Source organism: Sus scrofa, chromosome 9 (genome assembly GCF_000003025.6).
Source record: "Sus scrofa isolate TJ Tabasco breed Duroc chromosome 9, Sscrofa11.1, whole genome shotgun sequence".
Classification (NCBI taxonomy): Eukaryota; Metazoa; Chordata; class Mammalia; order Artiodactyla; family Suidae; genus Sus; species Sus scrofa.
The window spans coordinates 91,640,196-91,664,842 of record NC_010451.4 but is presented as its reverse complement, the minus strand read 5'-3'; the positions used below and the strand labels follow the sequence as shown (position 1 = coordinate 91,664,842).

Sequence of the window (24,647 nt, the reverse complement as noted above, 5' to 3'; positions counted from 1 at the left end):
CAAATACACATAACATAAAATTTACCATCTTATCTATTTTAAGTGCATATTTCAGGGTCATGAAGTAATTCACACTATTGTGCAACCACAAACACTGTCCTTTTCCAGAAATTTTTCATCTTGCAAAACTGAGACTGTCCCCATTAAACACTTAACTCCCCATTCCCTGTCCCTCAGCCTCTGGCTGTCCTACTTTGTGTCTCTATGGATCTGACTGCTCCAGGGGCCTTGTGTGAGTAGATCAAACATTATTTGTTCTTTTGTGTCTGGCTTATGTCACTGAGCGTAATGCCCTCAAGTTTCATCCGTGCTGTAGCCTGGGCCAGAATTCCCTTCCTTTTTAGGCTGGATGACATTCCATTGCATGGATGGACCATGTTTTGCTTCTCCATTCATCCATCAATGGACACATGTAATATATACATTAATTTCTCATGTCTTATAATATTTGTGGAATAACCAGAAAAACCTATGAATCAAAAATTGTTCACAATTATTTTTTTTCTTAAACTTCTTAAGAAAAGGGAAAAATACAAATGGGCTTTACTTGTGTTCAAGAATTACGGCTTTGCTGTATTCACTTGACTCCCTGTGTGTGTGCTATGCATGTGCCTGTGTAGGTGTTTACACACACATCAGTGTGTACATGGGCACATGTGTGCTACGCCTCCATGTGCCTGCGTGTTCGTACAGTAGTGTGTGCACATATTTGTGCTGTGCACGTGCATAGGTTAGTGTGCGTGCTGTGCACACTCATGCACACCCCTGTGTGTTTGCTGGACCACTTGCAAGTTGGTTGCAGACTGAACTGGGCCCCAGATAAGTCTGTGCATCTGCTCAAACGATTCAGCCTAGCTTTGTAAGGGTCATGGATCGTGGGCATTTGAGAGATGGGGCAGGATATCCTAACATAGAGTCTGGCTTCTGATTGTAGTAACATTCTTCACACCTTTTTAAAGCCCTATTCAGGGTCCAGCTCAGGCCCCCGTCAGTCAGTCATCGGCCCATCTCCTTTAAACTACAACATGGCAGTTGGAGAACTGGGCCATGGCTGGGAGCTCCCCTCGTGGTGTCCTGACTTCCAGGGTCTGAGCTCCTGTGTTTCTCTCGCTCAGCATGGGCCGCATGTGGATGGGGCCAGGGCGTCTTTCCTCGGAGGGTCCCTGTGCCCAGTCATGGGGGTTCATTCTCCCCAAACTCAGCATCCAGAGTGGAGGGGTGATGACCCCACTGGTCGTCTTCATGTGGTAGTCAGTGCTTTTGAAAGAGCAGGCTCCGGGCACTTGAGGTGAGGGCAGATGCAGCCGGGGTGGGCAGGCAGGTCACTGTGGGGAAATGGGCCAGTGCATGAGGAGCTTGGATGCTTGCTGGGCCTCTCCTCATTTGAAGGGCAAGTAGGCAGGCATGTTAAGCTAGTGAATTGATTGCTGGGCTCGTGGATCCGGCCTTAAGGCTGATGGGCAGCAGGTGAGGTTGCTGCCATGCTTTCCTTCTATTGCCCACCCCTTGGCAGGGTCCGGACCTGCCCTCCTCTTTCAGCCCTGCGGTCCCGTGAGTTTTCTCAACACATCAGTGAGAAAGGAAAGGGCTGAGCCTGCCAGAACCAAGGAGTGTGTTCCACTTCAGCATAAAAGCTTTAAAAATGGTAAAAATAACACAGAACAAAGTGGAAGTGTGGGGACTGACTCCTCTGGGACAAGTGTTGGGAGAGGAGACAGACCCTACTGGTCTTTCTGTGGTCCCAGGGACCCAGCTTGCTCACACATGGGGGCCTACCCAGCATGACCATGGTGGAGAGACATGAGATGCAGGGTCTGGGATATTAGGGTCACTCTGGTTGAGTGTGGACGTATGACGTCGAGTGTGAGGGGACTAGGGATTGTGGGGTCTCACCCATCTGTGTGGGTTGGGCTCCCGTGCAGGTAAGACCCTATTTCTGCTCTTTGCTTGCATGTCTTGTCCCCTCTAAGATTTCCAACATCTGAACTGAGGGTGTTTCCCTCATTTAACCTGTGGTCGCTTTTCTTAACTTTGTCATGTTCCTATGAGGACTGACACTGTGGAGCGGGTTTCTGCTCTGTGTTCGGCTGAGTGACAACCCTTGGTGGTATCATGTTAATGTTAGAGCATAGACTCTCTCATCTGTGGGGGTCACCACTGTCTGGGTCCCCCCCCGCCCCGGCAGAGCTCAAGTAGCACAGACTAGCCTCTAAGAATGGTCTCTTGGGAGGGTGCCAGAATGACCCTTGGGGTGGGCAATGCTTCTTGGCCCTCGAACATTTGTGATAGAGGGGAGTTGAATTGGAATCTCAATGAACAAAACATCACTTTAAAATTTTTTTTTTAATTTTAATTTTTGTTTCTTTATATATATATTTTTTCTACTGCACAGCGTGGTGACCCAGTAACACATACATGTATATATTCTTTTTTCTCACATTACATGTTCCAACATAATTGACTAGACAGAGTTCCCGGTGCTACACAGCAGGATCCCATTGCTAATACATCCTGAAGGCAACATTCTGCATCTATTTACCCCAAGCTCCCAGTCCCTCCCACTCCCTTCCCTTCCCCCTTGGCAACCACATGTCTATTCTCCAAGGAAAGGTTCTTTTCTGTGGAAAGGTTCCTTTGTGCCATATATTAGATTCCAGATATAAGTGATATCATATGGTATTTGTCTTTCTCTCTCTGACTTACTTCACTCAGGATGAGAGTCTCTAGTTCCATCCATGTTGCCAGAATGGCGTTATTTTGTTCTTTTTATGGCTGAGTAGTATTCCATTGTGTATATATACCACATCTTCCTAATCCAATTATCTATCAGTGGACATTTGGGTTGATTCCATGTCTTGGCTGTTGTGAATAGTGCTGCAATGAACATGCGGGTGTATGTGTCTTTTTTAAGGAAAGTTTTGTCCAGGTATATGCCCAAGAATGGGATTGCTGGGTCATATGGTAGTTCCATGTATAGATGTCTAAGGTACCTCCATACTGTTCTCTATAGTGGTTATACCAGCTTACATTCCCACCAACAGTGCAGGTGGGTCCCCTTTTCTCCATAAACCCTCCAGCATTTGTTATTTGTGGACTTATGAGTGATGGCCATTCTGACTGGTGTGAGGTGGTATCTCATGGAAGTTTTGATTTGGATTTCTCTAATAATCAGGGATGTCGAGCATTTTTTCATGTGCTTGTTGGCCATCTGTACATCTTCCTTGGAAAAATGTCTATTTAGGTCCTTTGCCCATCTTTCCATTGGGTTGTTGGCTTTTTTGCTGTTGAGTTGTATAAATTGCTTGTATATTCTAGAGATTAGGCCCTTGTCAGTTGCATCATTTCAAACTACTTTCTCCCATTCTGTAAGTTGTCTTTTTGTTTTCTTTTTGGTTTCCTTGCAAAAGCTTTTCAGTTTGATTAGGTCCCATGGGTTTATTTTTGCTCTTATTTCTTTTGCTTTGGGAGACTGACCTGAAAAAACATGTGTAAAGTTGATGTCAGAGAATGTTTTGCCTATGTTCTCTTCCAGGAGTTTGATGGTGTCTTGTCTTATATTTAAGTCTTTCAGCCATTTTGAGTTTATTTTGGTGCATTGTGTGAGGGTGTGTTCTAGTTCACTCTCACCACTGTTATGCAACATAGTACTGGAAGTCCTAGCCACAGCAATCAGACAAACAAAAGAAATGAAAGGCATCCAAATAGGGAGGAGAGAAAACTGTCACTGTATGCAGATGACATGATACTACATATAGAAAACCCTAAGGACTCAAAAACTGCTTGAATTGATCAACAAATTCAGCAAAGTCGCAGAATATAAGATTAACATTCAGAAATCAGTCACATTTCTGTATACTAACAATGCATTATTAGAAAAGGAATACAGAAGTACAATATCTTCTAAAATTGTACCTCAAAAAATCAAATACCTGGGAATACACCTGACCAAGGAGGTGAAGGACTTACATGCCGAGAACTATAAAACATTAATCAAGGAAATTAAAGAAGATGTAAAGAAATGGAAAGATATTCCATGTTCCTGGATTGGAAAAATTAATGTTGTAAAAATGGCCATACTACCCAAAGAAATCTACAGATTCAGTGCAATCCCTATCAAATTACCCATGACATTTTTCACAGAACTAGAACAAATAATCAAAAAATTTATATGGAACCACAAAAGACCCAGAATTGCCAAAGCAGTACTGAAGAACAAAAACCAGGCAGGAGGCATCTCTCTCCCAGACTTCAGGCATTATTACAAAGCCACAGTAATCAAGACAGTGTGGTACTGGTAGCAAAACAGACATACAGACCAATGGAACAGAATAGAGAACCCAGAAATAAACCCAGACACCTACGGTCAATTAATCTTCAACGAAGGAGGCAAGAACATAAAATGGGAAAAAGACAGTCTTTTCAGCAAGTATTGCTGGGAAACCTGTACAGTTGCAAATCAATGAAACCAGAACACTTTAAAAAGTTAAAGTGAGGAAGTTTCCGTTGTGGCTCAGCGGTAATGAAACTGACTAGTATCCATGAGGGTGCAGGTTTGACCCCTGGCCTCGCTCAGTGGGTTAAGGATCCAGCATTGCTGTGAGCTGTGGTGTAGGTTGCAGACATGGTTTGGATCCCACAGTGCTGTGATGTAGGCTGGGGGCTCTAGCTCAAATTTGACCCCTAGCCTGGAAACTTTGTATGCCATGGGTGTGGCCTTAAAAAGCAAAAGAAAAATTAAGCGAAATAAAACAAGGTCACACACCACTGACCATCACCACCATTTCAAGTGCACTTTTCCAAGGCATCAGGTATATTCACCTTGTTGTGGAGTCGTCACAGCATCCTGAACTTTTCATCTTATGAAACCAAAATTCCACAGTTGTGAAAGCCTCACTGCCCCAGCCCCTCCCTTGGCCTCAGCCCCAGCATCCACAAAGTTCCCTGAGTTGGGAATTATAGACGTGCCAAAATTTAAATCTTCATCATCTCTGTGTTGATAGCTTCAGTATCATTGATGACCTGTGGTTTTTGAAGTTAGGGAAGGACTACTTATTTTATGTATCATGTAGATTCATATCGACGATAGGATAATTAAGATTAGAATGATGGGAGTTCCCGTTGTGATGGTTAATGAACCTGACTAGTATCCACAAGGATGTGGGTTCCATCCCTGGCCTTTCTCAGTGGGTTAAGAATTGGGCTTGCCATAAACTGTGGTGTAGGTCGCAGACGCAGCTCAGCTCTGGTGTTGCTGTGGCTGTGGCTACAGCTCCGATTCAACCCCAAGCCTGGGAACCTCCATATGCTGCAGATGCTGCAGCCCTAAAAAAAAAAAAAAAATTACAATGATGACTGGTAAATTGTTCAAATTATCTCTACTTGTGCATCTCGTGTATGTGGGTGAGTCCATTTAGTTGTCAATATTAGTGAAATAGTATAGAGGACTAGAAAACTTATCCAAAAAATGATTGTTAATATGTGATCATGAAAAGGTAAAGGTTTTTCCGCAATGGGTGATACTGCGTCTTGAGAGCCTGGATGAAATGGATATCCCTTAGTGATATTCAGGATTTCTGTCTATGATTTAACTTTAACAAATTTATGTAATTTTTACTATCACCTCACTTAGAAAGTCATTGCGGTGTTGGCTTGACTCTGGTTGACAAGGTTTGATTCCTTCCTTCCTTATTTTATTTTATTTATTTATTTTTGCTGCACCCATGGCATGTGGAAGTTCCTGGGCCAGGGATTGAACCCATGCCACAGCAGTGACCTGTGCCATAGCAATGTCAATGTCTGATCCTTAACCTACTGAGCCACCAGGGAACTCCTTCCTTCCTCACGTTAAATTCACACAGGTTGGATCTTCAAACGTGGGATATGGTGGAGGGCATCTGTGTAACCATTCTAGGTTAGTAGTAGTAGTTTCTGCTACTGAGACTTCTCATTTGAAGGTAAATGCTTCTCAGATTATGACAGTTATCATAATTACTGCTGTTAATGAGAGGAATGAGACTCTAGATGAAATACTTTGTGTTGTGTGTATCAGGGTAATGACATCCCCCAAAGGCCAAGAAAGTGCTGTGGGAAGAAAGTCATATTTACTACTACAAACATAATTGTGAAGTGAATTTTTGCTCGTATATTAAGCATATAGACTGAGAATAGTGGACATCAGCGTACGAGGCTTCCTGTAATGGTGAAGACTGTTCCCATTGATATTACACAAGGAAAGTGTGTGATTGCAGAGGATGTATCCTGGAGGACAGTGGCTGGGAATGAACTGGCTAAGATGATTGCTGTCAAACTATGTACTCTAAAAAGAAAAATAAAGCCTAAAGCCGATAATATAGTAGGACATGACGTAATGTTACCTCCACAAAGAGTTGCTCATCGGCTAACTACTTTTACTTCTGTAGTGTTAGAAATAGTTATGGTAGCTGATATAAATATGTTCATGGATTGACATCTATCCCTTTAGTAAACATTCGATGGGCCCACAAGATAAATCCTAAAAAGGCAATGGACATGACTCACACTATTCTCATATATCTGAAAGCCTTTCTTTTTAAATCCTAAATAGTATGTCATGGTACGTGAGAGTATTCCAAACCCTCGTAAACTACAAATACAGACTTCCAGGTGACCAAAGAATCAAAATAGGTGTTGATATAGGATTGGGTCTCCTTCTGCAGGGTCAAAGAAAGTAGTGTTTATTTTATTATTTTTTTTTAAGGGTGCACCTGTGGCATATATTCCCAGGCTAGGGGTTGAATTTGAGCTGCAGCCGATGGCCTTACCCCACAGCCATAGCAACACTGTATCCAAGCTGCTTCTATGACCTGCACCACAGCTTGGAGCAGCGCCAGATCCTTCACCCACTGAGTGAGGCCAGGGATCCAAGCCACATCCCTCCAGAGACCACGTCAGGTCCTTAACCCACTGAGCCACAATGGGAACCCTAGAAAGTAGTGTTTAGATTTCTATCTGTTAACAGTATGGAAATTCTGGATTCTATCTGAGAGTGGTAATTATAGTAATATGGCTGGAATCGGAGTAGATCAAACAAATAATGATGTTTGGTATTGGGATATGTCTGCTGGTTTTCCATTAAAGATTGTGGTCATAAAGTAATAGCATCAAAACTTGAGGAAACATCTGCTAAATGTAAGGGGAACGTGGTTAGGTTGGTAGAGGCTCCTGTGTAGGCCAGACTGCCAGCTAGAGGTGGATTCACGCCTTCACGAGTACCAAAACCAGCTGCTACTATGGATGATACAAGCAGGAGTAATGATGGGGAATGGAGCCAAAAGGTTATAGTATTTATTTGAGAAAATGCTGTACCACGTGACCCAGTTATTAGTGGGCAAGGTGGTTGCTGAACTTTCCAGTCACAATTGGCACAACGACAAATAAAATCATGCTAAATGTAAGGGCTGTCATGATTATGTTATAGGTTTGGTCATCTCCAAGTAGTGATCCAAGCTAGCATAGCCCAGCATGGATTAATGGACTTAAGGTATTGCCTCCTCTTCCAGTTCAAACACCAATATAAAGTGCCATCTTTGTGATTTGTGATTCACAAATTTGTAATTTGTGATTATTAAAAATAATCAGCGGTTTATTGAAACAGATAAAATGACTGAGCTAGCATTAGACTATAAAGAAAGAGATTGAGCCTTCTTTTGGCCAAACACTGTGTTGAATCAACAAACTGAATTGCAGATTCAAAGAAGCAGCTTCAGGAGTTCCCTTTGCGGCACCGTAGTTAACGAATCTGACTAGGAACCATGAGGTTGCAGGTTCGATCCCTGGCCTTGCTCGGTGGGTTATGGATCTGGCATTGCGGTGAGCTGTGGTGTAGGTCACAGATGCGGCTCGGATCTGGCATTGCTGTGGCCGTGGGCTGTGGTGTAGGCTGGTAGCTACGCTACAACTCTGATTTGACCCCTAGCCTGGGAAGCTCCATATGCCATGGGAGCAGCCCTAGAAAAGAAAAAAAGACCAAAAAAAAAAAAAAAACCCCCCAAAAAAAAACAAAACAAAGAACCAGCTTCAATTCTGCCCATACTTTTCCTGCTTTTTTTTTTCTTGACAGTAGATTGAAGTCATTAGATTGTTAACTAAAATTTCCTGGGGTAGAATCCCATCAATCTAGTCAGGATTTAACTTAATTAAAATGTTTTATTTGCATTGAATTGATGTAAGATAGAGTCTTGAAATCCTTATTTGTAGGAATTAAGTAAGTTTTAACTTGTTTAGGGTTTTGAAAGCTCTTGGCCTAAACTAAGCTGAATTCCTAGTCCAGCACTGAGAGAATGGATGGTAAGGGTAGTAACAGTGTAGATATTGTGATTAGCAATATTAGGAACCGTAATTGCAGTAACAAGTTCATACTGGCTAATGTTATATCTATTCTAATAAAAACATTAACCCATAAACTATAAGAGCATCCAACAAATATTTTATAAAATAATCTACCACATCAATATTACTTATAATGGCTATTATCATTAATCTAATATACTCAGGTCAGTGAACACAATGAATTACAAAAATCCTTAATCTAACAGTATCTACCATCTACCTTGTCACAAAATTAGGACTTTCCTCCATTTCATCTTTTTTTTTTTTTTTTTTTTTTTGTCTTTTGTCTGTTTAGGGCCGCACCCATGGCATACTGAGGTTCCCAGGCTAGGGGTCTAATCAGCTGTAGCTGCCGGCCTAAGCCAGAGCCACAGCAACACGGGATCTGAGCCACATCTGCAATCTACACCACAGCTCACGGCAACGCCGGATCCCCAGCCCACTGAGGAAGGCCAGGGATCGAGCCCACAACCTCAGATTCATTAACCACTGAGCCACGACAGGAACTCCAGTTTTTGGTACTTGTAAATCTTCTTTCATCATTCCCTTATGGCACTTTATCTATAGCACCAGAATAAAAATTCTATCAGATTTAATATTCTATTTAATATTCTAATTTATGATTTTAAATGTTGAATGAATGTTTTATTTAATCTACTTTCTTTTTTGTCTTTTTATGGCTGCATGAACAGCATATGGATGTTCCCAGCCCAGGGGTTGAATTGGAGCTGCAGCTGCCAGCCTACACTGCAGCCACAGCAATGCCAGATCCGAGCCACATCTGCAACCCACACCATGGCTAATGGCAGCACTGAATCCTTTAACCCACCGAGTGAGGTCAGGGATCAAACCTGCGTCCTCATGGATACTAGTCAGATTCATTTCTGCTGAGCCACAACAGGAACTCCTATTTAATCTACTTTCTGTAGTTGAATTTGGTGGGAAGTTTGGGCTAGTTTTAGTACAAAGTGTTCATGTGGAAGTTCCCAGGCCAGGGATCAAACCCACACCCCAGCTGTCACCACAGCCACAGCAGTGACCATGCTAGATCCCTAACCTGCTGAGCCACCAGGGAACTCCTGGGTGCTTTTCTTTAAGCTATACTTTGATTCATCCAAGTACACTTTCTAGCACGCTCACCTTCTTACAACTTACCTCCTCTTTTACGTTTGGTACTTGTTAATAGGTTATGAAAAGTTATATTTGAGGAGTATGACAAGCAATGTATGTGTGCTTCATAGCTTGATTCAATTAAGCACTCTATACTTAATATACTACTAAATCCTCCTTTAATAGTATTTTATGAAAACTTTCATATAAATTAAATTCTCAAGCTAGAAAATGTAGCCCACCTCTTCTGCTCCCACAAGTTATACCTAACATTTTTATGTCTGATATTTATGCTTACTGTTGTTCTTTACTAGTTTCCGGAGCATGGCATTATGTAGGGCTGGGGAGGCTTATAAGAATTGATCAATTTTAGAACAGGCTCCTCTAGAAAAGTGTAAAGCACCACCAAGTTCTTTGACTTTTGGGCAGATGCTAGTAGTATTCTGCTGAATAATTTTATTGTTATAATTATTTTGATTTTAGCTAAACATAGTGGGCCATCTAATCCCAGTTGGATTTTAGCTGTCATGTCCTCAGAAATGTTAAAGTCACTTTCATAGCTTATTTTTATTTTAGCTGTAGATTTTTATAGCTTAGTTAGGATAGGACTTTATTTTAGGGTCATCTTTAACATGCTTTGTGCTAGATTTCTATTAATATGGATAATCTTGTGGCCAAGGTGGTGGATTATGAAATTTACCAACCCTAATTAGCTAATATAACTTACTCAGACTTTTTTTTACAGCTTAATTTTTATCACTGCCATTTCCTATGGGGTGAAGTTAAGCAAAGCATAGTGAACTACTTTTTAGTATGCTTGATGCCTGCTCCTCTTAACTTTTTGTGATCTAGAGGGCATTCTCAATGGGACGCAGAGACTTGTGCGTGTAATTTTATTAGAAATTAATAGGCTGGGGCCACGTCTACGTGTTTATAGAGTTAGTAAATTCATCTAGGTGTTAACAGTGCCTCACTTTAATTATTAAGCTACATCTACAGGTTGAGCAGGACTTTGTACATGTAAGATTTAGGTATTTATGTGATATATTGATGTTCAGTGTAGTAATGTGTGTTGTGTTAAACTTAGTATTAAGGAGTTTTCTTGTGGCACAGTGGATTAAGGATCTGGCTGTGTCACTCTAGAAGCTTGGGTCGCTGCCGTGGTGAGGGTTTGATCCCTGGCCTGGGAACGTCCACATGCCACAGGTGTGGCCAAAGAAATTGGTATTGAAATATTTAACATTTTTTGAGATTATTAAAATATACTTTATTTTTTGTTTGAGATAAATGGCAGCTCTAGGGGGGGTGTCTTCCTACGAGACTTCTATAGGTGATTGGTGGTATTAGGGAGGCTAGTTTGTAGTTATACTAACTTTGGATTGGTAAAGTAAGGACAATATGTTAGATGATGAGTTAAGTTGACTCATATGCTCTGCCTTGTTTGTGGGATGGGGGTTGGCAAGGCAATAATCGCATACAAAGTATGAGATTTAGTGGGAAATAGGAGGGTTTGATTAAGGAAGCTATTTACTTGACACACACGTGTGTGTGTATGTACATGTGTAACTGCTCTATGTCCTGTGATCATTGACTCAATGACACGTTATAGTTGACTATGTTGGTAAATAATACTCAATTTAAGCTCAGCTACAAGTTGTTTGACTGTGTTAAGGCCTCTGATGGGGAGTCACAGCATCCCCTAGAATTAAAAAATACCCAGTGCATGGAACGAGTTATGTATGAGCATAACCTAATGTGATAGTCCATCAAGATGTCTTTTTTAAGAGGACGGAGTGGGCAATTTTAAGTGAGATGGCTCTGCAGTAAAAACTAGATACTAGATAAAATTCACTTACAGAAATCCCCATGGTTCTTGGGCCCAAAATGAGGAGAGAGGGATTTTGTGGGCAGCTTGGTGATTTATTAAGGCTTTCTGATTAAGCTCTGGTTATTAGTTATGATAAGTGTGATAACTGGAAATATTTGGACATAATGTGGTGTGTACAATCAATAAACATGTCTTGCATGATATCAACCACTTCAGTTACTCCTGTGAATATTCTATAAGGACTCAAATCAAATACGGATTGAACTGTTTACTGTGTCCCGTAATATTAATAGGCTGAAGTGCATGCTTATATAGGGTAGATAATTAATGCATGATTATGTAGTGAAGCATATGTATTTTCCTTACACCTGTGGAGGGGCATGTAATGCACAAAATACAGAGTAATGTCAGTTTTTATGTCATTTTTAACACCTAGTGCTTAAAGATGGTGTTAATGCCCCAAAAGTAAATTGTTCAGGGAAATAGTTGAAGTAGAAGTTCAGCTTTGGGAGCTGAAGGTGGAGCTGGAGCTTCTTCCTTGAGTCTTAGATATATTCTTCTGCTTTTCTGATTTATAAAACCAGGGTCATAAATATACTGCAAAGGCTTCTTTTTAAGACGTTATTTTCAGTAATGCTTGTTATTAGTAGAAGGACAAGAATGAAAAGAAAGTATAGAATAGATGCTAGTTTGGGTTTGTGTAGCCAAAAAAACAAAACCGAAGCTGAGATGGATGCAGCCCAAGTTTTATTCCATGGCCAAAGAATGGAGAAGCAGGAACTTGGCAACTTCTTGCCCACATGGTGAGAGGGATTAGATTTTAAAGACAGGGAGGAGTGAGGCTAATGATGTGAAGGCATATGCATTAATCTCCCCAGGAAGGGGCAGGGCTTTCCTGGACATGGGGTGCTACCCCCTTTGTATCCTTTTTCGGTCTGCATCTTCCAGTCGTGGCCACATGGCCAACGTGTGTCATCTAGTAGCTAACATAGTAAGATCAGCATAGAATGAGACTGAGGGGCAGAGGTCAGATTCCCTGCCTCCTTGGTTTCAGCAAGTTCTCTCTGGTTTTTGTCTCTTGCTTTAGCTTCCTCCTTTCATCTCTGGATCCTGTGACATAAAGGTACATGGTATTTCCATTTCAAGCAGGGGTTGATAGGTTTGGAGCAAAGATTTGGCACAACTCTGGCAACAAAATCCTCTCTTCCTTGTTCCTGCTCCTCACTCTTGAGGGGTGCTGAAGGGCAAAGCTCTGCCTTCTGAAGCTGCTTCCTACTGAACATGGGCATAGTGTTCCCCTAGATTAAAGAAGCAGAACTGTTCCCTGATTAGCCTAAAATAGGTCTGATGGTCGCCAGGCTGTAGTCCCAGTTGCTTATACCCTTGTGGTAATATCATCTGAAGTTTGATGGCTTCAAGCTGTTTACTAATGAATTTGACAAGGCAGTTAAGGAAGCAAGGCCTGAACATAAGCAGGAGGATAACAGCAGTTAGTGGGCCAAGAAATGGAAAATAACAGGTCAAACTGGGGAGGCCGTTTAACCATAATCCAGATGGATCTTGGATCCGGACGCTGTGTGTTATATTTATGTAACCTTTGAGCTTGCTCGTGTATCTCTTTTATATTTCCCTCAATCTGACCAGAGTTACTGACCTACTTGCAGCAAGTTTGATTAATAACTGTGGAGAAGCTCGCTCACTCAGCCAGGAAATAGTCAAGAGCTAGCCTACTGTCAAGAGCAGCATTTGCTAGTGAGTCCAAAAAAGTATGGAGTCCTTGTAAGGCATCCTCCATAATTTTCAACAAGTCATCAAGGGGCCATGTGAGGTTTTCTAGAGTGATTTCATGGTATGCAAAACCTCCCCAGGGGGCCACCAGTCCAAAAGCAATCCCTACTCCTGCCAGAATGAGTTCTGTTGCCCTTTTATCTCAGGTCTGGGTGATGTTATGAATGGTGATACTTAGGTTCCTAGAACTCAGCCGGCCCAGCATGCATTGTGCACAGATTTGACGTTATCTAAGCAAGGGTTGGCTATGGCCCATCTTGGAGAAGGGAAGGCATTAGGGTTGTTCTGATGGAGCAGTTTGTTTACTCTTAGGACACAAAGGAAGAAGTACCCAGGGGGAGTGCATGCCTGACACACTTCTGAGGAACTGAACCACCTCCATCAGTAGCTAGCCCGAGAGAAGGCACCTTTGCAGTGTGAGAGAGGCCCACACGGGCAATTCTTGGCTAGTGGCTTTTCCACAGGCGTCAGGAGGGCTACATACTAATGCTAACACCAGACAACCGACGTCTTCCTTCCCAGCAAGTACATCTCCTGTCTTGTCCCTGTGTGTGTTCATTGAGTCAGTGCAGAAGGCACCAGTGGGTGAGATTTCCATAGGATTCAGTCCCAAGGGCCCTTAAACTGTGAGTAATGGAAGAGGCATTGACCAGGGTCCAGAGAAGCCCCAGGTGTTACTGCAAGTTCCTCCCTTTGGTAGGGGCAGTGAGGCACTTCAGAGTGAGGACTTTGTATTCTTTAGAGATGTTAATTCAAGGGGCGAGATCCAAGCTGTGAAGATGCATTAGCGACTGGATATGAACTTCAAAAGGGGTAGGGTTAACAGACCTGTTAGCCAAGGTGAGAGTGAGGTTGTCATTCTTAGGGATGAAATGTAGTATCTTTAATCCTTAGGGATCACTTTGTGGGTGGAAGTGACAGACCAGCACCGGGATAGATTTTGCTCATGGGCTATAATCCCTAAGAAATTTACTATTGCATTGAATTCCTATTCCCTGTGGACAGAAGAGATGGAACAGAGGAGATCAGAAAGAATAGACAATAATGGCCACTCATCCTGCTTCCAGTATGAAGATTCCCCTACATCTAGCATGGACAGAAGTGTTGACAGAGGGAGGAGTTTTGGCAGAACAACAGAAGTCAAGTACGGCAATGGCAAAGAAAAAGCCAACTACTAAGCCTGTCTGTCTACCACATTACTTTATTGGTAAGTTCTTCCTTTTGAAAAGTAACTTAAGGTCTGTGACAGGTTCACAGGTGTATTGAGTGGGTGGCTCAGTAACTTCTTCCTCAGGCATAGGTGCCGTCTTCACTCAGGTATGGTGGGCCACGGACTTTCGTTCTGGCATTGCAAGGCAGAAGGAGTGGTCAAGGAGTTCCGTCGTGGCTCGGTGGTTAATGAATCTGACTAGTGAACCACAAGATTGCAGGTTCAATCCCTGGCCTCGCTCAGTGGGTTAAGTATTCAGCGTTGCCGTGAGCTGTGGTGTAGGTTGCAGGTGCAACTTGGATCCTGAGTTGCTGTGGCTCTGACATAGGCCAGTGGCTACAGCTCTGATTAGACCCCTAGCCTGGGAACCTCCATATGCCACTGGTGCACCCCTAGAAAAGGCAAAACAAAAAAACAAAAAAAAGAAGAAGGAGTGGTCAAGATTACTAAATACGGTCCTGTCCACTTGGGGTCTAACTGCTCTTATGGATTTCCAGGCTTCCAAATAAACCCAATCCTAGGGGACAAAAGATGTGAATCCATATCAGAAGAGAGAGGCAGTTCTGGATTCCTGAGGTGTGTAAAGCTTTGATTCTGCCCCCTCTCTGTAAGGTCTGTTTTCACCAGTCCATAGCCCTAGGCTTGGTCTTGGAGCTGGGTTCTTCAGGATAGGCTTCCTGTACATGAGCTCATATGGACTCAACCTGAGTTTCCTTTGGGGGCCATTTGCATTCTCAAAAGTGCTGTGGGGAGAAGGGAGATCTAGGCTGATGAATGAACCACAGGAGAATTCCTAAATTTTTGCTGAGGGTTTGGTTTGTTCTACTTTTCCTGAGGATTGTGGCCTCCAAGTAGCGTGTGAACCCCATTTGATTCGTAGAGCTCTAGAGTTTCTCTTAGTAATTTGGGAAAATAACATGGGCCCGTTGTGACTCTGGATGGATATAAGGAGCCTGAGCTGAAGATTACTTCCTTGAGCAAGGCCTTAGACCTCCAAGCAGTCTCTGTTTGAGTGGGGAATGCTCCATTAGTTGGAGAAGGTGTCAAAACCAGCATAGGAGTTCCCTGGTAGCCTCATGGTTAAGGATTAGGCATTGTCACTGCTATGGTTCGAGTTCATTTCCCAGCCTGGGAACCTCTGTGTACCATGAATGTGGCCAAAAAACAAAACAAAACCAGGATATATCTAAAATTTAATTGCCCCAGGGCATTACTGTGAAATCAGATTGCCAGTCTTAACCTGCATATGTGCCTTTATACTGGGTGGGGGTCACTCCCTTGGCCTTGGGTCGGGGGAGGTGTGTTGGGCTTATTCCAGAGGCAGATAGGGCAGCTTTTACCACCTGTTTAAGTAGACTGCAGAAATTGGGAGTAGTCATGGATTGGATAAGCTGTTGATACAGGGCCTCCTGCCCATAAAGTATGCTCTAGTGAGTTTCCCAGAGAGCAATGGCTGATGGGAGAATAGCTGCCCATGACCATTAACCAGCTACCTGGGTATTATGCCTTTTAAAACAACCCCACCTTTGAGTTTCCTGGTGGCCTAGTGGTTTAGGATTTGGCATTGTCACTGCTGTGGCTCAGATTTGATCCTTGGTCTAGGAAATTCTGCATGCTGTGGGCATGGCCAAAACAAAAACAGCCCCATCTCAAAGCCTTTTCCCTTATTTCTGGGGTGTATATGGGAGTGTTGGAGTTAGGGAGTGGGGGAGATGGTAGGAGTGGCATTTGAAGTCTGTCTGCACCCTTTGCTGCTTGTGTAACTGCCATATCTGCTCTGTTATTCCCTCTTATAATTCCTCCTTCTCCCTTTTGATGGCCTCTGCAGTGAATAACTGCTACTCCTTTGGCAGGAGTATACCCTCCAGCAGCTGCATAATCCACCCCCCCCCCATTATTAATCTTTTTATTCTGAGGTCAGCATTCCTTTCCCCATCTAGCTGACCCCATGGGTATGTTGGATTCAACAGGCATATTTAGAGTCAGTTTAAATGGTGACAACTTTGCCTTTCCCAGGTTCTAGTGCTCTGACTAGGGTAGATAACTCACCTTTATAGGGAGAACAGACAGAAGGCAAAGCCTCAGCTGTTTGGTCCAATTCTTAAAGAAAAAAAAAAAAAAAAAAAAAAGCTAACCCGGAGTCAGAGGTCCCATTTTTGTGTAAGCACTCCCAGGCAGTTAAAACTTCCCACTAGAATCAAATATGTGTCCATTCCCCATGTAGTTCTCTTGGCCCTTGCCTTAGTGTTTTGAGGTTATGTAATTAGATGCATACATGTTTAGAAATTAAGACTTTCTGTTGAATGTACCTTATATCTTTTTAAGTGTCTCCTTTAACTCTAGTAATGTTTTTTGCCTTAAAGTCTATTTTTCTGATGTTAACATAACTATGCTTGCTTGAGAGGGGGCTGTAGTTGTGTCCATATAGATGGAGGGGACTGGTCAGGTAAATCTAACATGGGAGCTTTCATGAGATGATTTTTTATTTCAAGGAAAGCCTGGACAAAGTCAGGGATCCACTAGAAAGGGTCCTTCCCTTTTAATTGTTCATAAAGGGCTTAGCAATTAAACCAAAGTTTGGGATCCATATGCAGAAGAACCCTCCCATCCCCAGAAAACCCTGGGGCTGCTTTCTTGTACTCTTGGGGGGCTGCCATCTGGTAAATCAACTCCTTCTTCTCCCTAACTAGTGCCCCATGCCCCTTTTCTGTAACAAACCCTAAGTATTCTTCCCACTGGAGGGAGATCTGGGCTTTTTCCTTTGAAACTTTATAGTGATTTAAGACACTAGCCATATCATGAGAGAAAGCTTTTTGGTGGGGCTGGCAATTAAGATGTCATGTACTTGTTGGAGAATAGCTGTCTGTTCTAACTCAAGGTCACCAAGGTCCTCAGCTCAAATCTTTCTAAAAGGGTAGGGGGGTTTTAAGGCCCTGGGGCAAGACCATCCAGCACAACTTTTATCTTCTCAAGTTGTCCAGGTTCAAGCACATTCAAATGCACAAATGTCTTGAGATTTTGGGGTTAGGGGCACACAAAAGAAGGTGTCTTTTATGCCTAACACTGAAGCCCACATCTTCTCAGAGATCAGGGCAGAGAGTAATGTGTACATTTGGCACCACAGGGTGACTCTTTTGTAGCTTCATTTCTGGCCCAGAGGTCCTGAAGTAGCTGTGGGTATCCCATTTGACTCCTTTACAGGCAGAATAGGAGTGTTTGCAAGGGGACTGGTAGGGTCTAAGAAGCCCTTGTTTGCCTAGGCTTTGTGCCACTAGGGCTTCTTTGCTTAAGGGGTATTTTTATTTGGGTGATTGTGGCCGGGCTGCAGCTTAAATACAACCAACCAGTGGTATCCTCCTGGCTCTGCCCATGGTGACATGGGAACCATACTGAGGGATTAACTCCTCAATACTAACCGGGCCATTACTCTTGGCAGAGGGCAGTAGCCCTAGGACTAAAGAATGGAAGGGAGTCTTAGGTATTTCAGTGGTAAGGTTTTTGTCTCTGAGATAAATTGTAGCTCCCAATTTGTATAGTAAGTCTTTTCCCATTAGGGGAATTGGGCATTCCAGTATATTTAAGAGTGAGATAACATTCTCCCTTCCAAACCCATTCCCAGAACTCTATAAAATTGCATTCCTGTAGTTTCCCTTCCACTCCCATTGTCTTAACATTTATCTTTGGTCATTTTGCCTTGTGAGGTATTCATTGAAGACTGAGTAAGTGTGGAGTTTCCATCGTGGCTCAGTGGTAATGAATCCAACTAGTATCCATGAGGACCCAAATTCGATCTCTGCCCTCACTCAGTGGATTAAGGATCCAGTGTTGCTATGAGCAGTGGTGTAAGGTTGCAGATGCAGCTCGGATCTTGCATAGGCCAGCAGCTGCAGCTCTTTATTGGACTCCTGCATGTGCTACAGGTGCAGCTCTAAAAAGCAAAACCAAAACCAAAAAAAGAGAGACTGAGTAGGTGGTCCCTGTGTCAACTGGAAAGTCAACCTCCTTACCCCCCACAGTCAAGGTCAGCCAAGGCCCCTTTAATCTTCTTCTTTCATGTGTGCAACCATCAAGAATGGGCCAGGACCCAGTGGTTCCCTTAGATTCCTTTGAGACATTGGGGGTATTCCCCTTCCAGTGGCCCTCCTTAGGGCAGCTGCATGCTGATTGGCTTTGAGCCCTTCTGTTCACGTTAGGTGGTGGGGGTTGAATGACCCTGAATCACTGAGACCAGAATACTGGCAGATAAGGCCGCTTGTCCATCTTCCTTGGCATCCACCTCCAGATCCCAGTTGTTGAATACTGGAAACACTAACTCCACCCCTGGGAAGTAGGTGTGGTGGGTTTTATCTCCAACTTCTATAATTTTCTCCCAATGTCTGGGGTGCTCTGGGAAGTGAAATGGGACTTAAGAATGGTCTGCCCTTCCACTGGCTCCAGGTGGCTCTTGTTCGTGTACACACAAAGGCACTCCCTTAGGCATTCTAGGAAAGCCAAGGGGTTTCCTGCAGACCCTTGGTGACTCCCTAAACCCTACTCCAATTTATGGGTTTCTTCCCAGCCCACTGCATGCCATTAAGGATCACATCCCTGAAATGTGTGAGATGCTGCTGACCATGTTCCTCTCAACGGTCCCAACCCAGGGTCCAGGTCAGGAACAGCCCAGATTCAAGGCTGGCATAGAGCATGTCCTGCATTATTTTGATTGGCCTTATCAGCTTCCTCCCTGGCAACAGTCAGAACCAGTGCCTTTTCTTCCCCTGAGGATAGGATGTTCAGGAAGGTTTCTGCCCAAGTGGGGAAAGGAGTGTGGACTATTCGCTGGAGTAAATTAAGGACTTCCTGGAGGATTTCCCTCAAACCCTTAGATCCATCCTTACAGTTGTATAGGTTTGGGAGGAGAAGGGTTCATACAGTGGGGGTCAGTCTGCCCTCTCCATTGGGGATCTCCCAAAAAGGGAAGAGCATGTCGATTCCAGGGGGCTGGTACTAAGTGCCACTTGAGGTTTGCTTTGGACTACTCCCTGAGGGAGGCACGCTGAGAGATGAAGGGAGGAAAGTCAGGGAAGGGACCAGGGTACCAGGTAGGGTGGGGGTGAACTGGAGGGAGGAAAAAGTATCAGGGAACTAGGGAAGGTTGGGGGTAAATGAGGTAGGAGTCTCCGGTGAACTGCCAAAAGGGAGCAGCTCCTCATGGCAGAGGGAGGAAGTCATGGGGCTCTTCAGGCTGAGGTTCCAATCCAGGAGAGAGAAATTGCAAAAAGCCTCATGCTTTCATGAATAATTGGACATAGGGGATCTCAACCCATTTTCTTCAAAGGCTGGCAGTAGAGGTCCAGCTGAAAAATGGACCTCTACTGCCTTTATATGTTGTTGGATTGAGTTGGCTAAAATTTTGTTGAGAATTTTTGTGTCTGTATTCATCAAAAATAATGGCCTATAGTTTTCTTTTTTGGTAGTATCTTTGTCTGGTTTTAGTATTAGGGTGATTGTAGTGTCATAGAATGTCTTTGGGAGTATTCTTTCACCTTTTGGAAGTTTAAGGAGGATGGGTCTAAGCTCTTCTTTGTATGTTTGGTAGAATTCACCTGTGAAGCCATCTGGTCCTGGGAGTGTTTTTATTACATACTCAATTTCATTTCTAGTGTTTGGTCTGTTCAGTTGATCTATTTCTTCTTGATTCAGTTTTTGTGGGCTGTACATCTCTAGAAAGTTGTCCTCTTCTTCTAGGTTGTCAAATTTGTTGCCATATAACTGTTCATAGGGGTGCTGTAAAAGAGAAGAAGCTGTTTGTTAGTGAGTCGTTATTTCCAGTTATGGAGGATGCATCCTGGGACAGAGGCTTGGTTACCCCTATGGGGTATTTTTAGTTTGTTTCCAGCTTCCCAATGGCCTCCTCCTAGGGTTGGTTGTGATGCAGATCCCATAAGATCTAGGACACACCAAGTGGTCTAGGCACCCTCACTGAAACATGAACCAATCTTTATGGGGGCTGTGAGGGGAAATGCTAAGAGGGTCCGAGTTATAAGGTCCCCTCTTAAGTCACTGATTAGATGTTCCCAGACCCACTGTGGGGCTTTGGAGATACCTAGTATAAGGGGGTGCAGTCCCTGGAGGTAGGGTGAAGGAGGGGGTGGGAAACAGGGTTCTCTGGCCAAACAAATGCCGGGAGAGCGTCTGTGGCAGTCGAGACTTGTTTAAACAGGGCTTGTCCCATATGGTTGTAGGTAATCAGGCAGAGAAGCCAAATGCCCATTTGGCATGTATCCAGTTATCTATACACTCAGCTACAGGGACCCAAGGACTCTGGCTGATTTGGGTGTTCTCTTCTTTCCCCACCAATCAAAGTAATGTTCCTGAAATCTGGCAAAAAACAGTATCTTTAAAGGTTTCATATCTAAGGAGGGAATCTTTCAGGGATCTGCAATGGAGGGGAGTTGGGAGAGCCCTACCCAAGAGAGACACATACCCTGCCCTGGAATGGCAAATGGAGGTAACACAGAACAACACAAAGGATGTGCTCTTGGATTTTTTTGACTGTATCCTAAAGGTGAGACTGCAGCAGGGGTTTGGGGAGCTGTGAGCATTTCACAGTGTGCTTCCTTACACAGACACTTCCTTCCAGTCGGCAGGGTGCCTAGTGCTCACATACCCTGGTCTGTGACTGACTTCTCCTTTCGTGGCAGTCTTCCAGTGTCCTAGTGGCTTTTAGGTGCTTGACTTGCACCCACATGTGCAGCAAAGACTTCGAAGAGCAATAGGACAGACAAGACCACATAGAACAGAGATTGAAGCTTCAATCATACCAAGAACAGGAGAGTTCCCACTCTGGTCCCTCTGCTGGCTGGGACACAGGTTAGATTACTGGCCTGGTGCAGTGTGTTAAGAATCCACTGTTCCTGCAGCTTCAGCTTAGGTCACAACTGTGGCTCAGATCTGGTCCCTGGCCAAGGAACTCTATATACCATGGGGTGGCCAAAAAAAAAGGAACAGAAGCTAGAACTTACAACATACATGGAAAACAAAGATATGTTCATACCACTTGGTGACCTTCCAAGGGCTTCTCATCCAGCCTAGTCCCCTTGCCAGGAACTGGTCCAACCAGACAACCAATTGTTATTATTCAGTCACATCCACTAGCAGAGGATCAGCTATATTTAGACAAGTCACCCAGTTCAGTCCTCTAGACCAGAGTCCAACCAGGCCAGGATCCTTGCCCTTAACCAGCCAACCTCTACAACCAACCTCAGCCAGATGAGCCAAATTGGGGTCAGTTCCCCCTATGCCAATCATCCCCTGGACACTACCCCAATCTGTAATAAGCTTCCTTGTTGTAGATATGCCAGGATGCGGAGAGCACTCCACCTAACCCTTGGCTGCTTTCTGATCTCCAACTGAATTCAGTAGCCCTCATTGACCTCATAGGTCAAGGATTGAGGCAAACTACCCAGCTATTTAGCTTGTTTTGTCAGCCCTAGGTCAGCAAGCAAGAGTCCTAGCTGAATTACTGGGCAGAATGGTGGATCTAAGACTGCCCTCCTGGCTGGCTCACCCAAATTTGTTACAGGACCCCCAAGGGCGGGTACATACAACTTAATTCAGCAACAAAAGCAGTATATGCATTCAATGTAATCCCTTCAATATTCTAACGGCATAGTTCACAGAAACAGAACAGTCCTACCACATGTATAGAATAGCAAAGAAGCCTGACGCCACCTGCTGGCCAGTTGGGAAGTGCAGGCCACAACCTCAGATGGGTAGAGCCCACGCTCCCAGCTGACAAGCCTGCAGGAACCACTAAATTTGGAAATTCAAACTGAAATGGAGCCAAATATTCCATGACATCTCCAAAAATAGTTACATAATAATAGCCTGAATAGCCTAAGCTACCTGAGGAAGAACACAGCTGGCAGCATCTTCCTCTGTAACTTCACACTACAGTATGAAGCTACAGTAACCGAAACTGTGTGGCACTGGCACAAAACCAGGTACATGGGCAAGAGAAACAGAATAGAGAGCACAGAAGCAAACCCATCTGTATGTTGTCAGTTAATTCACAACAAAGGTGCCAAGAACACAAAATGGAGAAAGGACAGTCCCCTCTATAAATAGTGCCAAGAAAACTGGACACCATCAACACCACACATAAAACTATTTAAAATCCACAATTTTCCACATCGAGCCTTTCCTCTGCTGGGTACTCTGCAAATGGACCTCTCTTGGTAGCAAGCCATACACAGGAAGCTTCTCCTTGCTTTTTCCTCATCTTTTACTCCCGTGATGGTACCTCCTGGCAGTTCATGAAGACATCTGGTTCCTGCCTTTGTAGACTGAGCCAAGTGTTGTCCCAAAGCTGAAACCATGGCAGATCTTGAAGAGACCCACTTTCTATCAGCGGTGGGAGGAGCCAAGTTCCTTCAGTCGAACCATGTCCACCTGTTGAATACATATGCACCTCAAAGGTCAAAGAGATAGTCTTTTTTTTTTTTTTTTTTGGTCTTTTGTCTTTTTGTCTTTTGTTGTTGTTGTTGCTATTTCTTGAGTCGCTCCCGCGCGGCATATGGAGGTTCCCAGGCTAGGGGTTGAATCAGAGCTGTAGCCACCGGCCTACGCCAGAGCCACAGCAATGCAGGATCCGAGCCACGTCTGCAACCTACACCACAGCTCACGGCAACGCCGGATCGTTAACCCACTGAGCAAGAGCAGGGACCGAACCCACAACCTCATAGTTCCTAGTCGGATTCGTTAACCACTGCGCCACGACGGGAACTCCCAAAGAGACAGTCTTGATGCCACCTGCTGGCCAGTTGGGAAGTGCAGGCCACAACCTCAGATCAGTGGAGCTCATGCTCCCAGCTAACAAGCCTGTAGGAACCACTAAATTTGGAAATTCAAACTGAAATGGAGCCAAATATTCCATGAATCTCAAAAATAGTTATTGAATAATTATTTGGAAACCACATGCAAGCAAAAGACTACAGACAAACTACAAATTCCTTCAAAATTGCCCACAAATTTAAAATGTAAAACTATAACAATTGTAGATGAAAACATAGAAGGAAATATACATGTATTTGATGAATTTTAACACAAAACCTCAAAACCCTATCCACAAAAAAAAAAATCTGAACATGGATTTAAAAAATTTTAAACTCTTGAGAGGTGGATCTGAGAAGATGTTGCCGTCGTTTATGTCAGAGAGTGTTTGGCCTATGTTTTCCTCTAGGAGTTTGATAGTGTCTGGTCTTATATCTAGGTCTTTAATCCATTTTGAGTTTATTTTTGTGTATGTGTTAGGGAGTGTTCTAATTTCATTCTTTTCCATATGGATGTCCAGTTTTCCCAGCACCACTTATTGAACAAGCTGTCCTTTCTCCATTGTATAGTCTTGCTTCCTTTGTCATAGATTAGTTGGCTGTAAGTGCATGGGTTTAATTCTGGGCTTTCTATCCTGTTCCACTGATCTATATGTCTGTCTTTGTGCCAGTACCGTACAGTTTTGACGACTGTTGCTTTGTAGCATAATCTGAAGTCAGGGAGCCTGATTCCTCCCGCTCCATTTTTCTTTTTCAGGATGTCTTTGGCTATTCTGGATCTTTTGTGCTTCCAAACAAACTTTAAAATATTTTGTTTAAGTTCTGTGAAAAATGTCCTTGGTAATTTGATAGGGATTGCATTGAATCTGTAGATTGCCTTGGGTAGTATAGTCATTTTGATAATATTAACTCTTCCAATCCACGAGCATGGTATATCTTTCCATCTATTTGTGTCATCTTTGATTTCACAGCAACATCTTCTCAGATCCACCTCTTAGAGTATTGACAATAAAAAGAAAAATAAACAAATGGGACCTACTCCAACTTTAAAGTTTCTGCACAGCAAAGGAAACCCTAAACAACACAAAAAGACAACCCATAGAGTGGGAGAAAACCTTTGCAAGTGAAACGACTGACAAGGGATTAATCTCCAAAATTTATAAACAACTTCTGCAGCTCCATACCAAAAAAACAAAAAACCCCATCAAAAAATGGGCAGAAGATCTAAACAGACAATTCTCCAAAGAAGACATACAGATAGCCAAAAAACACATGAAAAGATGTTCAGCGTCACTCATCATTAGAGAAATGCAAATCAAAACCACTATGAGGTACCACCTTACACCAGCCAGAATGGCCATCATCCAAAAGTCTATAAACAATAAGTACTAGAGAGGGTGTGGAGAAAAAGGAGCCCTATTACACTGGTGGTGGGATTGTAAAGTGGTGTAACAACTGTGGAAAGCAGTATGGAGATGCCTCAGAAAACTAAACATAGAACTACCATTTGATCCAGCAATCCCACTCCTGG

The 24,647-nt window shown here is 43.4% G+C and overlaps 2 long non-coding RNA genes across 2 annotated transcripts in view; one reads left to right on the top strand and one right to left on the bottom strand.

The window, feature by feature from the left end:
* LOC106507850 overlaps positions 1-17,058 on the top strand; it is a 54,868-nt gene extending 37,810 nt beyond the window's left edge. Inside the window, exons 7-8 of the long non-coding RNA XR_002335862.1 lie at positions 14,161-14,300; positions 14,801-17,058. This is a non-coding gene — a long non-coding RNA (uncharacterized LOC106507850). The remainder of the gene's footprint in view (positions 1-14,160; positions 14,301-14,800) is intronic.
* The window catches only part of LOC102161750, a 35,544-nt gene continuing 30,873 nt past the window's right edge, over positions 19,977-24,647 (bottom strand). The window contains exon 3 of the long non-coding RNA XR_002335856.1: positions 19,977-22,736. This is a non-coding gene — a long non-coding RNA (uncharacterized LOC102161750). The remainder of the gene's footprint in view (positions 22,737-24,647) is intronic.